At 42.1% G+C, this 13,690-nt stretch overlaps 1 long non-coding RNA gene across 1 annotated transcript in view; it reads right to left on the bottom strand.

Annotated features, from left to right (window-relative positions):
* The window catches only part of LOC142603154 (uncharacterized), a 136,351-nt gene that overhangs the window by 29,805 nt on the left and 92,856 nt on the right, over positions 1-13,690 (bottom strand). The window lies entirely within an intron of this gene.

The following is a 13,690-nucleotide window of genomic DNA, read 5'->3' as shown; positions in this document are numbered from 1 at the left end:
AGATTAAGCTGAGACTGCCAAACTCCTTTAGTCCTCAAAACACATTTAAAGTCCTCAGCCAGATTCTGATCTTGGTGTGAATCCGAACAAGCTGAATTAAATTTAAAAGCCACTGCTTTAGACTGGTGTTTCTCAGTAGCCCCATAAAAATCAGAATCTGTCCTTAATATCTCTGCACAGTGGTACTGTGCAGAACTAGCTCCAGACTATTTATAGCTCACACTATATATACACACACTACAGTTTCCAAAAGCACATTTTATGTTTTGGGAAGACAATGCTTTCAGAAATGTAATAAAAAGCAAAGTTTTGTTAAAAAAAAAATAATCTGCTCAAACCCTTAACCTGGAAGAGTGGCCCCATGCTGCCAATCAGATAATAAGCTTAATTCTTACATCACACTTTATTTGTAGCTCACTGTGTAGTTAATGGCTGCAGCTTATCTAACAGGAGAAATGTGAAACCAGAGTTTTAGAACAATAGAAACAAGGCTGTCACCAGCAGGCTGCCAATGAATCACGTCTCTGCAGTCAAGTTCCCCCCAGAAGGTCATTTGTAACAGAAATACATCTCCGTCTGGAGCTGGCAAAATGCTGAAAAGCATTTCTCAGTTTTACCCTAATAAAATATTGTGCAGATAAATTACCAGAACAACTTCACCTGGTTGTATTTTTAAGTTCTGTTGATTGCAAGACTTAATAATAAGGGTTACCAAGTGAGCAGGCCTGCTTGCTTCTGTGCCTGGAATTCTAGAGATGGTTTCACCTTCACCCTATATTCAAGGTATCTAAAAAACAAGCTTTTATAAACCTTAGGACAAAAGTGATTTACCACTCTCTTTCATATTTTCAAAAAAAAAAAAAAAAGAAAAAATTATTGTTAAACATTAAGTAACTTTCTTCCATACCATTCAGAACTGAAACCCTGAAATGACTGAAAGAGGGTGAGCTAGGTAAAAAGCGTTCACCAAGAAACAGAAAGTAATACTGATACTTTCTCTTTCGTGCCCAGAGAGATATATGGAAAAAGGACAAGGAAGTAGAAAAAAAAAAAAAAAAAATTATCAGGCACTACCTGTATCATAAATACGGAAGCTGATTTTGCTCACATGTAATTATTTTAAAGCCACTGCTGTGTCTGTAGTTTAAAGAGAAAAAACCTCCTGCTGCACTTGCAAAAGACCTCCAGATTTTCTGCAAGAGGGAAAAGAACAGATGATGGGAGAGCTATTCTTTTAAGAAGAATGTCATTAGCACAAACAGCTGGCAGTTGGTGGCGTATTATTTATATGTGCAGTTGCTCATGTTTTTTAACAGATAAGAAAGCAATATCTCATTTGCAATTCAGGTGAGGAACAGAAGTGGCTCTACAGCGCCACTGGCCCCTGGGCCGTGTTTCTTATCATATCAGAAACATCTGTCATGGTGCAAATGAATTCATTATAAAAGCACATCAAATATGCAGTTTCAGGATGAGACAGCAGTCTGCAAAGAACCCAGAAGACCAGCCTTCCCCTATAAAAGCTGGGATGGTCTGTCCCACGTTCACCAGTTGGGAGGAGGGCAAGCGCTGGGAGGGGTAAGGGGGAGAAAAAGAGAGCGAAACTCTGGAAATGTCACTATTATAAATTATCCCTTCTCTAGTAGCTGACTGCGTCTGAGAATGGGCTTGCTCACGAGGGTCTGGCGGTTCACATGCAGATATACCAAATAGACCTGACTGTAATCCTGGCCTTTGTGGTCCAGAGGAATTTACTTGACAAAATACCAATAGGCTGGGGTAGAAAAGATACATGGGGAGATGGTCAGTGTGGGGGCTACCATCAGAAGTGCAGTTGCAGAGGGTCCACGCTCAGAGATGGAAATGATTCTATTTTAAGGGCAGCTGACAGTGAGACGACAGGAGCTTCCACTTCCAGGGAAGGCAAGGTGCATCTTTGGTCCGTGCTGAGAAGAAAACCAGGATGCACTGGAAACTGTTCATGCACCCATGTTCACTCCTGCTGTAATGCTGCACCCAGCTCAAATTTAGAATGCAATGTTTGTAATGTGGGCCGTGTTTGTCTCCAGTGGTGTTCTCCAGGGCTGGGTCTAACACCCCTGTGAGTACAATGATGTTTTTTATGCTCCTCTTTAGCAGGGACGAAGACAGCTCAAGGTGACTTCAAAATCCCTCCTGCCTAGAAGAGGCCTAGATATGCCTCTGTAGCTCTGGAAGCGGGTGGCTGGATTGAGACTCCCATCTCTGAGTGACCACTTCCTGCTGTGCCTTTGGGCTTTTATTAATAAATACAAGAGAAAAGTGACTGCGTCTTTTGCCCTTACTGAGAAACCCCTCTGAACTTCAGCTGACGCACAGGGGAAAACTATGGGTAGACCCTGGGCTGGACCATTACCTCTTTGCACAGCAGCCAGGCATACACCGTCTTTTCTGTCCCACCAGAGACCGCTTTGGTGAGTCTATATGGCTGCTGCTGCAGTTGTGGATGAAATGTGAAACACCCTCATTTTTCCCCCAAGGAGTACTAAACCCAGGCATGCAGCTTAAGAAAAATAGAGAAAAATACCTATTTTAACTCTGCTTGTAATCACAAAACATATATTCTTAAATATGCATACATCAGCAGAAACAGCGGGTAAGGGCTCCCATTCTAAACCATACAGAAATGTGCACTTTGAGCCCTCATGTGAAATGGCAGTAAAAGCCCAACCCAATAATTATTTTCCTTGATTTTCAGCCAGACAAGGCACAAGACAAATAAGTCATCAAGGACAAATAAAAGGAGGTTCATTCATCGCATTCAGGGCTGGAATCTTTAATGGTCACCAAATGAACTAAGATAACTAAGTAACCATTGTAAATATTAATCTTTAAAGGAAAACAATACTCCCAACAACAGGAAGCCTGATAAGACATTGGATGTTGCCATCAGTGTTATGGAGTCTCTCTAATTTCCTTAGTTTTTTCTTATGCCTGTAGAGGGATCAGGAAGGGGAACATATGGTATCTCTCAAAGGAAGTAAATTAACATTATTAATAGCTAATGTGGGAGAGGTGAAACAGTGATTGTTCGTGGTGGTTGTTATTGTGCTTTTGTTGGGGGGGTGGGGAGCCTGCCTGCTAGTGAGTTTAAGCACTCGAGCCAAATTAAAAATCTTGTATTTATAAACAGAGCTCTGATAACAGTTGCCTAAGCATCCATGATGCTTTGCCAGTGCACGCACGTCAAGCTGATCTGAAGGGACTGTATCTTGGGGTTTGTCCCAGGAGTTAGCTAACACCAATGAGGACTTACAGAGCAGTCCCTGTTCCTTGGTAACTCCTTGTATGGACCCTCACATTCTTCTTTGCATTAGTTTAGTTTGAAGCAGAAGGAACAAGGATGAGTGGACCTGGTAGACAAAAGCTGTCCTCTGGCATCTACGGAGGCAGCTGATCAAGGGGCCATTGAGAAGGTGGGTTCTCACAGGCAGTGGTCATTGCTGTGGGACATCTACTTTCAAGGGCACAGTGATGGCACCAGCGGGTTTCTGATGCTGCACAGCAGTGTGGTATGTAAGTGGCAAAATTATTTTGTGGGAAGTGATGATAAAGTGCTGTATTAGGAGGGATTGAATTGGTGACCTGGAAGGGTATTGCAGAGTCCTGGGATCCCTGGCAATCTCCCTGCACTAAGAGAAGAATTTACCTTTCTTAGGCCTCTGCTTTCATCTCTCCCAAATACTTACAAGATTTATTTAGTCTAATTAACATTGACACTTACAGAACATACATTATAAGCTGTGGCAAAAGGGTGGGAGCCTGATCCCAGCCTCAGCTCTGCTTGTCCTAAAGCATCTGAATGCATAAAATGCATTCCTCGTTTCTTCAAGAGACCCTATACTTCCTACTTTCTTCCCAGTCATGAAAGTCTGAGGCAATTCCTAGCTGGCCTGGCAGAGGTAGATTTCATGACACCTTTCATGCTGAGACAATCTGCAAAATAAATTTGGCAGATCTTAGTAACAATGAAAAAACTTTATTAAAATTACCCAGTGAGCTTGGTAGATATAAGCAAGTGTTGGGGAAATCGCCCAATAAACTCTTTAGAAAGAAAACAGTGGATTTTGGTATAATTAACTCACCAGATCTTAAAAAAAAATTGAGTAGCATAGTAAGAAAACCTCATGCTTCAGGGCACATGGTGATTGCTTTATAGGGACAAAGGAATTCCCTCTGTCCTTGAGAGTTTGTACTTGAATTGCAAGTTAACAGCTGGATTTTCGTTTCTAGGCCTGAAGAGGACAACTTGAATATCTTAAGACAGTACAGACTTAAGTTAAACTTGGACAGGTGCAACTTCTCTGTAAGGAAACCATTTCCCTACCGTCCAACTCTACTTGAAGAGATAACTCGGGTAAACTCTGATTAAGTTTGTGTGTAAAGCTAGGCTAAAATACCTCTTCCTGGGTGATGATGGGGTATTTTATTTCTTAAGAAAATCATCATGTTGACCAGAAAGTTCATGAAAGGCTGGCAGAGCTGTGCATTGTTTGCTGGTGCTGTGGAATTATACGACAAGAATAAATTGTTTTCTGTGCTGAAGCCTGGGTGGTTTATAATGTTGTGAAGTTTTTCACACTGCCAATTTTAGGGCCCTTTAGTATTTTGAGTTATGTAAACTTATAATAAAACTGTTCCTCCTTGGCTCTGAAGAATGGGACTTTCTGCTTAATCAGGACAGGGCTGAATTCCAGACACGAAAGGCAGGATGCTTTCATGATGGCTTAGGAGAGGACGTTTCCAAAACATCCATAGCAGTATAAGATGACAGATGTTTAGTCAGGATAGTTCTACAATCAGGTGAGACACTACCTCAAAGAAATTAAATGCGTCAAGCCAGACTCTTTAGTCACTGAAATACCTTCTGAGAAAAGTAAAAAAAAAAAAAATCTGCATATCTTCATAATCTTAGCTATCAATTTGATGACATCACCCTGATGATTATGACTCATTACACTGTGGTCACACATTCACTTCTTGCTGCCTGTCCCCATCTTCCATCCACACTGGGCACCAAGTATGGTTGGTTGGTGACGGTAGATGAAAACAATTCTACTCTAAAACCACCACAACCTCAAAAAGAAACGCAAGTTGCAGTGTGCTTCCAGGGAATTACAACATCAAGTCCAAAAGTTGAGAGATCTCAAAAGACAGGTGAGGCCCTGTCTTACCCCGATATCAGCAGGGTCTTGGAGGATGCGAGTCTGCGGCAGCTAGAGAGCATGAGCACCACTGGGCTATGCAAAGGACACACGCCCACAGTTAACCCCTGCACAAAGCTATTTTTCACTTTTGACCCATTTTCTATCCTTATCATGTAATTAATCACACTCAGAGAGTTTCATGGAAGGAGTGAGTTGTCTGGGGGTGGTTGTGATTATGCAGTTGTAACTTGGACTCTCCACCCAGGCAGGGGAGTACAGGAAAACACAGCACTCCCTGCCTCCCCATTCACCCCCCTTGGACCTTGGGCTTGGGTGCAGGAGCCATCCCCTCTTCCCCCGTGGCACGTGCGTGCGAAGGGCTGACTTGGCTTCTGCCCTGCTCTTGACCAGAGCAGCAGCACTTGGAGCAAGACATCAGGTGACAGCAACACGTTAGCTGTGGTAAAGCTCAGCAACTTGATTGCCCATCTCTGGAAACAGGGGGAAGCTGAGGAAGGATTTTGACCCCACAGTGCGTCTCAGCTGGTGCGGGCACACACTGCCTCCCAGGGCCACCCCAGGGAAGCGTGCCCCCAGGGCACTCCTCCCTGCACCCCAAGCCAGGGCATGCCTGTAACTGCCACAGGACAACTTATAGGACAAATACTGAGGATAATTAAGGATAATCTCTGCTTTAGGTGTCTTACAAAGAAGGTCAGGTGCTCTCTTTCCTTGTCAGATGGGAGCTGCCTAACTTCATCACATTAACCGCAGGTACTTGTTTCTCAGAACAAATAATAAAAACCCCCTATCTAGATCCTAAAGGTTTCCTAGATTTAATCTTCTCAAAACTCAGACAAGATCGTTACTGTGAGTTCCGCCTCTAAAGAGCCGTAGCAATGAATTGCATTACTAGCACAAATCTCCTGCTGGTATACGTTTTCCTTACTTTAACCATGCTAGCAAATACAGAGGGGTGCTATAATATTTATGCCCTGAGCTCAGCAAATAACATCCTTGCAAATAACTTGGCAGGTTAGGGTAGATCAGATAGTCACAAAGCAAAGGAAGAATCTGCCCCAGCAACTTCTGCTATTTTTTGTGGTCTGCTGATTTCATAATATTTGGTCATAAGACATTGTTTTCAGTATTCATTTATTATCATGACAGGCTTCTTTCTAAACAGCCTTTGGGTAACAGACATTTGCATCACTGGCAATGTGGAGAAGTTGGGACTAACCAGTTCCTGCTCTTGAAAGATCCCACTACCCCCCACTCAAGGGGACTTGAGTGGGCATAATCTCTTCTGCCTATGGATGTGACAGCTGACACAGAAGGAGGTCTGGTAAAACAGCATGTTCCAGCCTCTATTTCACAATCCTTGTGCACCTAAAAGCCCAGTTTCCAAGAAATCAGAGCAACAGCAGCTCCCATCCCTGTGAAGAAGGGATATTGCTTGGAAATATCTGTCTTGTGCCATCAGAGGCATGAAGGTGAAGGACCAGCAGCCAGAGGAGGTCAGCTGGCCTGTGGTCAAGCCAAGACTCTGCCCAGGCAAGAGGCAAATTCAGCAGTTTCTATGAAAAGGTTGATTCAAAACATAGGAAAAACATGTGGCAACATAGACACTGAGAGATCACTGTCACAGTCAAACCATTTGTAGCACTCCTGGCCTAGCAATCCCCTTGATTGTGCCTTCATGTGTCTATCTCTCCTTTTACGTCTAGGCATGCTGCTGCAGTACTTCAGCAGCTACAGCAACATTTTTAACATACCAGCCTAACTATATTTTAATTAGGCTTATGGGATTGAGAGCAGCATTTGATCCTCAAGGCTGCATACAGCAACTGAGCTTTTACAAATAACCATGCCCACATGATTATGAAAATAGGAACTGAAAGAGGCCTTCCCATACAGTCAAGCTAACTGCAGTTCTACATACTCCATAATGTTAAAGAAATGCGTGTTATTTTATCTCTGTACTGCTCTGTGCTTTCACAATCCTTTGAAAGCTCAAAGATAAACAAGAGTCCCCTGAAATGACCTGTCTACCCTAGCTCAAAGAATAGGCGAGGGAAGAACCCTTGCAGTGTTAGGCCAGTCGAACTGTCCATGGTTGCAAGAAACTCCCTAAAGCAGGTTCGTCCCCACTTACCCTTTTCAGGTGACACTTCAGCTCAGGCAGGCTAGTCCTAGTTCCCTTATTATATGTTTTCTTTAAGCCCCAGACAGCTCTACAAATGAACGTACCAGTACAAGCGTCAAGGTCTGGGACTATCAGGTTAACAGATTATGGGGTATCAAGCCAGCTTGGCACCTGCCACCTTCCCCGATGATCGTACGGTCTAGTACAGGCAGACAGAACTGAGCAGAAGTGGCATCCAGCTCGGCACCCCTCTTCACCTGGCAGAAGGGAGGAAGGAAGGAGCCTGGATCTCTGGTTTAGCCCTCTCTAGTAAAGTCAGGCTTAGCGATGCACAGGGCCGAGAGTGTACACAGGCAGAGCAAACGAAGAAGCTAAGAGCAAACCATTGCATGAGATACAACAGCAAGGACATAGCATACAAAGCAGAGAGAACAGTGTCACTGTCACTATTTGTGATAACACAAACTGTATCTGCTTTGTGATGCTTACTTTTTTTTTTTTTTTAAACACAAGCCAGGCAGAGTTCCCCAGCTCTAGGCTCAGCTGATCTTGTCACCCATGACTGATTTCTGCAGAAAAGGGGGCAGTAAGTTCACAGGGATGCTCCCAGCAATGAACAGCATCTCACAAGTAAAGCCCAAGGAGCAAAGCTGACTTGCTGCATACTGTCAAGATCCCTCTGGGGGACTAGTACTAGTTTTCAGGTTTGTGGTCTTTGTTTTGGTGGACGGTGGGACTCCCTGGAACTGGAGATGATCTATTACACAATGCTAGCCAAGAGCTCCAATCAAAGCCTCGCCAGCATCACATTAAAAGCCTCTACAATTCATCTTGTATTTTGCTGGCTCCCAACAGAGTGCAATGACGGGGTGGGGGGCTGGCACTGTGTTTAAACTCTAGGATGCTGATCTGAAGTTTGCCAGATTTACACTCCAGCTTTTTAATTCAGCTTGATGAGCACTGAGCCTTTACGCCAGCTGTGCCTCATGGAATAGACACTTATGTTCAACAGGCTTCTGTGCCAGACCCGCCTCCACTCTGTATCTCCTTGTGTACCAACTACATGACTGCAACTTAAACCTGCATGCAAAAAGGCAGAGAAAGACAAGCTCTGACACCCTGTCCCCCTCTCAGGAGCCCAATGCAGCTCTGCTTACAATGAATTCGGTATTCAGGCAATAAAAGGCACTTAATCTAGAAAGTAAAAGAATAGGGCTAATTTACTTAATTTACTGAACAGCAGCACCACTCAAGGGCTTCTGACTTGCAGTTAGCCCTATTGTTTGGCCAGTAATTGTTATAGGCCCCCCCCAGGACATATGTAGACCTTTCAACTCCTAGACCTTAAAAGAACTGCTTATAAAAATATAGATACCATCATGTTACTTTACAGATTGGAAAATACAGGCTTGAGAAGTATCAGATAACTTATCCAGAATTCCATGATAGTAGAGCCCAGAATCATACCTACAGCTCTCTGTTCTCTAATGCCCAACTGTCTGCACAATTTTCAGTCTGGCTCTATTGAAATCTTTTGTTGTGACACAAATCTAAACACTTTATATCACTTTTGACTTATAAACTATGAAATCACTTTAGTAAGATGTAAAACTACAAGCAATGCATCCAAATTTAAAGTTTTCTCAAAGCAAAATGTAAATGTTTTAGTCTAAAACTGTAGAGATGGGGTAGGCTTACACTATTAGAAAGAAAAAAGCACTTTGTATTCAACATAAGGATATATTCAGCTTGACAATGGATCTGTCAAGCCTGACTTTTGCTCCTCTCCTCATATCCATATGAACCAGATTAAACACTTTGTGTTGCACCTCTTCCTTACAGGGCACTAAAGACAGCTAATAACCCAATACCAGTGACAAAGCACGCTCGTACAAATAAGTGAAGTAGCTAAGCCTGAAAAAACCACCTGCACCTGCTTGGAAGTGCTACTGGAAAATTTGGCTTCTACCATGTTTCATGGCTGTGATTTTTTAAAATGCGGCTGAGACCTGAACATCCAGTGAACATCAATGCACAATGACTGCTGACTGCATTTTCTGAAGTCCTTAAAAAAAATATCAGACTACAATTAATTTAAGATACTAGCCAAGAATAATAGCTCAATCTGTAATACAATCATGTAGTTATATTAATTAATAACAACTTCATACCATTAATCCCAGACTGACAGGGACAGTGCAGTATATACAGTAGCCTAGAAACGCATCGGGTGCAATATGGCCATATGGCAGAAGCCCGTTCTTACCATAGGTGCCTTATGCACAAAGCTGCATCAGGCTTGGTGCTCTTTGAATACTCTCTCTGTGCCGTTGCATTTGAAATTCTGGGTTGGAGCCCTGCTTATTCATCCATAATGGGAAAGTCAGATTGATCTCTGTTATTCTATCCCGAGCCCAGCTTAACTACATTAACTATCAGAACAAGATCATGCTCTGTTAAGTTTGTACTTTGACATCCCTTAGTAACTTTGGATCATCCTAGCTGTTAATGCACTGACATTTATGGTGGTCTACTATCACTCCTTTGTTTATGTTCAAAGTTCATTCGTTGCCTTCTTCCATTAGGGCTCTGTAACACATTCTCTGCCCTAGTACCTCCTGCTACCTTCTCACTTGAACCATCAAAAGTTTCTGTCTGTCACTGAAGAGGAGGTAGTTTCCATGGAAACTCTGAAGAACAGGCTAAGTTAACGAGGCATAAAATGAAGACAGTGTCCTCAAGCTCACCCATTTTGAAAATCTAGGTCAGCAATGTTTGCTTAAAACATTCCACTCTTCTAAAACCATGTTCATTTGACTGTTAAGGATGTAATAAAAAAAGAGAGGCTCTGGCATACCCCAAACTTAGCATGTTTAATATAATACCATATGTCCATGTGAATAAACCATTCTTACAATTTCTTCCTGCCTGTTTTCCCTGTTCAGTTTCCTCGGATAACCAATGGGTATTTAATTTTTTCATCCAGTTACTTATCTTCACCAAACATTTACTCTGGCCATCATAATCCAACTTTCAGGTAGCATTCGAGTAACCTGCTATGATCTCACCAAGGGCAGGAGATATTAGCTATGTCATTAATTATAATCTCATTTAGAAGATCTACAGGAAAAGGACTGTGCACATAAAGTCAAATTGTATCTCAACTTGAAGAACACACAGGCAGAAGCCAAGGAATGAAACCAACACTGAAACTCTGAAATTGAGTTAGCTCACAGTTGACACTGACTGATCTCAGCCACCAACTACAAGTAGCAAACGCTGATCTGTTAAGTGTAATGTACCATGCTACAGTAAATGAATTAATCGCATTCAGTGGGTTTCCTTAGTGAGAATCACAGTTCCTCTCAGGAGAAGCAGCAGCCATACCAAGTGTTAGTGCTAAAATATGCTGTCAAGTACGTAAGGTTATGGAAGGCTGTCTCAAAAAAACAATCCAAAACTGCTGTGGAGGGAAATAACACTGATGATTTGATAGTTATTTCCTCTGCTAATTAAAAGCAGATATAATCAGTTGCAGTCAAATACCTTTTGAGATGCAACTATTTCACCACCAGTGATACCCAAGTTTTCAGGCATATCTCAATCTGATCTCCACTATTTGTCTCTAGAATTTATGCTGACTGAGGGCCTTCGGTGCTTTGGATAGCTGATTGATGACCTGTTCCCATTAAAAGGTAAGGTCCTGTATAACAGAGCTTTGCTTTTTCTGTCCACAGTTGATGGTGATGGGATTTAAGCTGTTGATGACAAGCAAGAAACAAAGGTTAAGAAAATACCTATAACCTTATGACTTCCTGAGAAAGCAAGGTGAAATGATGACAGCTTACAAAAACAATCTGCTGTCCTAGTAAAACACTATTGCAATCCATACTACATTCCTTGTGTTGTTAAATATCAAATCTGAAGTAAATGAAGCATTTTTCTGGCCAGTACCCTTTTTTCTGCCTAAATCCCTACATAATGTGTTGGTTTAGGAGTGATGTGTAGCCAGGACAGTTTGAACAACTTATCTGAAGCTGAACAGCAGTCCCAAAAAACACTTTGGTGTAATCCAATTACACCAATTAAAATAATTATTTCCACTTAGCTTGCTACTGAACTGCTTGCTTGGCACATCTAGAGTCAGCGCATACAAAGGTCAGGTGCAGTCTCTCCAAAATCTAGGGAGGACAAAAAAAAAAAAAAAAAAAAAAAAAAGGAGTGTTGCAGGATACAAGTCTCTAGATGTTGGTGGTGGTTTGGTTTTGCTTAATTATGTAAGCTAACAACAGGCAGGTGGAGATCCTCTGACTTGTTTCATCTTGTCTACACACATCATGCTTTCCCCCTCAGCTCTTACTCCACTCCTCAGTTGTGCTGCAAACTGAATTTCCAGCCCAGGAAGTTTTCTCCAAGGGTAAGTTAGGAAACAAGATGTGCTGAAACCTTATAATTTCTCTGCAATGGATACTTTGTGGGGCTGATTCTAGAATGAGAATCATAAGGCAAACAGCTTGCCTCTCTAAATTTGCAATTGAAGCATCTGCTACTCATGCCTACATCTTTTGCAGACTCTCTGGAGGAAAAAGCAGTCTATTTTAGAGAAGAAACAAACAGACATAACTGTCAAACTTATTTTCTAATTTTTCAGTGGGCCTAAAGTTTCCTTCAACTCACTCCATGTTGCCAGTATAGCTTTGTCTCCATCACTTTACAATTTTCTAGCATGCCTGTCTGCTGCCAAATCCTTCGCTTCACACAACCACAGAATAAAAAAAATAATCTTTTGCTTCCCTCACTTGAGCCTCCAACAAGCCACAGTGGCTTTCTTAACTACAGCCTTCTACGAAAAAGCACAGAAAGTAGTCCTCAGTCATTCCCACTGGACAACCATGCAAAACAGCCTGATTTAATTTTTTTCCTTGTATCAGCACTGTAGACCTCTGATATTACCTTAAATAATGCCTCTAACTGGCTACCTCAGCAAGCCCCTCAGTCTTTCAAAGGGCCACTGTTACTCTTCCCCAAACAAGACAGCATGCCATTTTTCCCCTTTGCTAACCCAGGACCATGGGATCGCTGCCTCACCATCTGCATTTGGCCAAAGCAGGTGTAAACAAAACTGGAGTTTTGGAGTTCTCAAAACAACAGTGACTCTGGTATAACAGATGCTGCTGTAAAGGAACCTGATGGCTACAAAAACTGGGGCATCGGGGTTTTTCCTCACATGACCTCATGTTCTCGCTCACTGCTCTCATCTATATCGAAAGGACAAGGCCACAATGTGCATCCCATCATTAATTCTTTGTGCCTTGGATTTTTATATTCTACTGACATCTGAGTCTTTATGCTGCACTTCTGAGATAACCTCATGTGTCTCCTGATGAATACAGTAAGTGTTATCTGTCAGGGTATGTGTCTTCATTCACAAAATATATGCCCAAACTTCCAAATGAAAAACAGATGAGCTTGGATTAGCTACTGTTTTAACTCTTGGGTGAAGCTAAAGAAGTTAAAAGTGTAACACAGCAAAACAATGTAATACAGTCAGCTCTCTGGTTACGATGATGATGCAGAGAAAAAAAAATAGCCTGTTCAGGAGACCAATAGATCTATTGATCTATCTGGGGAGAACATAAATAATGGAACATATGCCAAGCACATGTGGATAGAAGGCACAGAGTAATTAATCTCCAAATGGCACCTTCCGATTTGCTGAACATATAAAATACACCCTTGCAATCTATTGATTGTCATGGAATTGGATCAAAACACCAATCTCTTAGCACTGGCAGTAGTCTGGCCAGTGCCCAAAAGACCAAAATATATGACAAATCCTAGCTAAGAATCTTTTAGGTTCCATCTCTTCTGTCATTCTCATTCAGAGGGTTTTTGCTGCATTCATTTATGTTGCTCCAGAACCTCTGGGTTATCTTTAATCGAGGCTTATGCTTTGATGACAAAGTGCATTCCGTCAGTCAGATGTCCTACTTCTATCCCAGGAATGCAGCTAGATTAGAGTTTGCATTATCCCAGGGAGACTGAGAGATGCTAATCCATTCTTGTGTTACATCTTGGCTGGGCTCCTCACACTTTGCTGACAGCTTTAACAGGCAGGGCCATGAATTTATTGCAGCCTAGTCCAAATTTATCTGCAAAAGTTGCCACCTGAGACTAAACATTCATGTACCATTTCACCTGGCTTTAGATTCCATCAACACTCTCCCCAGGAAAGAAGTGTATTGATATTAACAATTTTTCTGTTAATGTTTATTGCCGTTCATTTGTCTGATCTTCTGCATAGGCATACATTGCTCCAGGCTCATCCTTTCACTTTGCTCCTGGTGGACCAATTTAA

This window comes from Balearica regulorum, chromosome 10 (genome assembly GCF_011004875.1).
Source record: "Balearica regulorum gibbericeps isolate bBalReg1 chromosome 10, bBalReg1.pri, whole genome shotgun sequence".
Taxonomy (NCBI): Eukaryota; Metazoa; Chordata; class Aves; order Gruiformes; family Gruidae; genus Balearica; species Balearica regulorum.
Note: the sequence above shows the minus strand (reverse complement) of the source record. Positions and strands in the feature narration are given on the sequence as shown.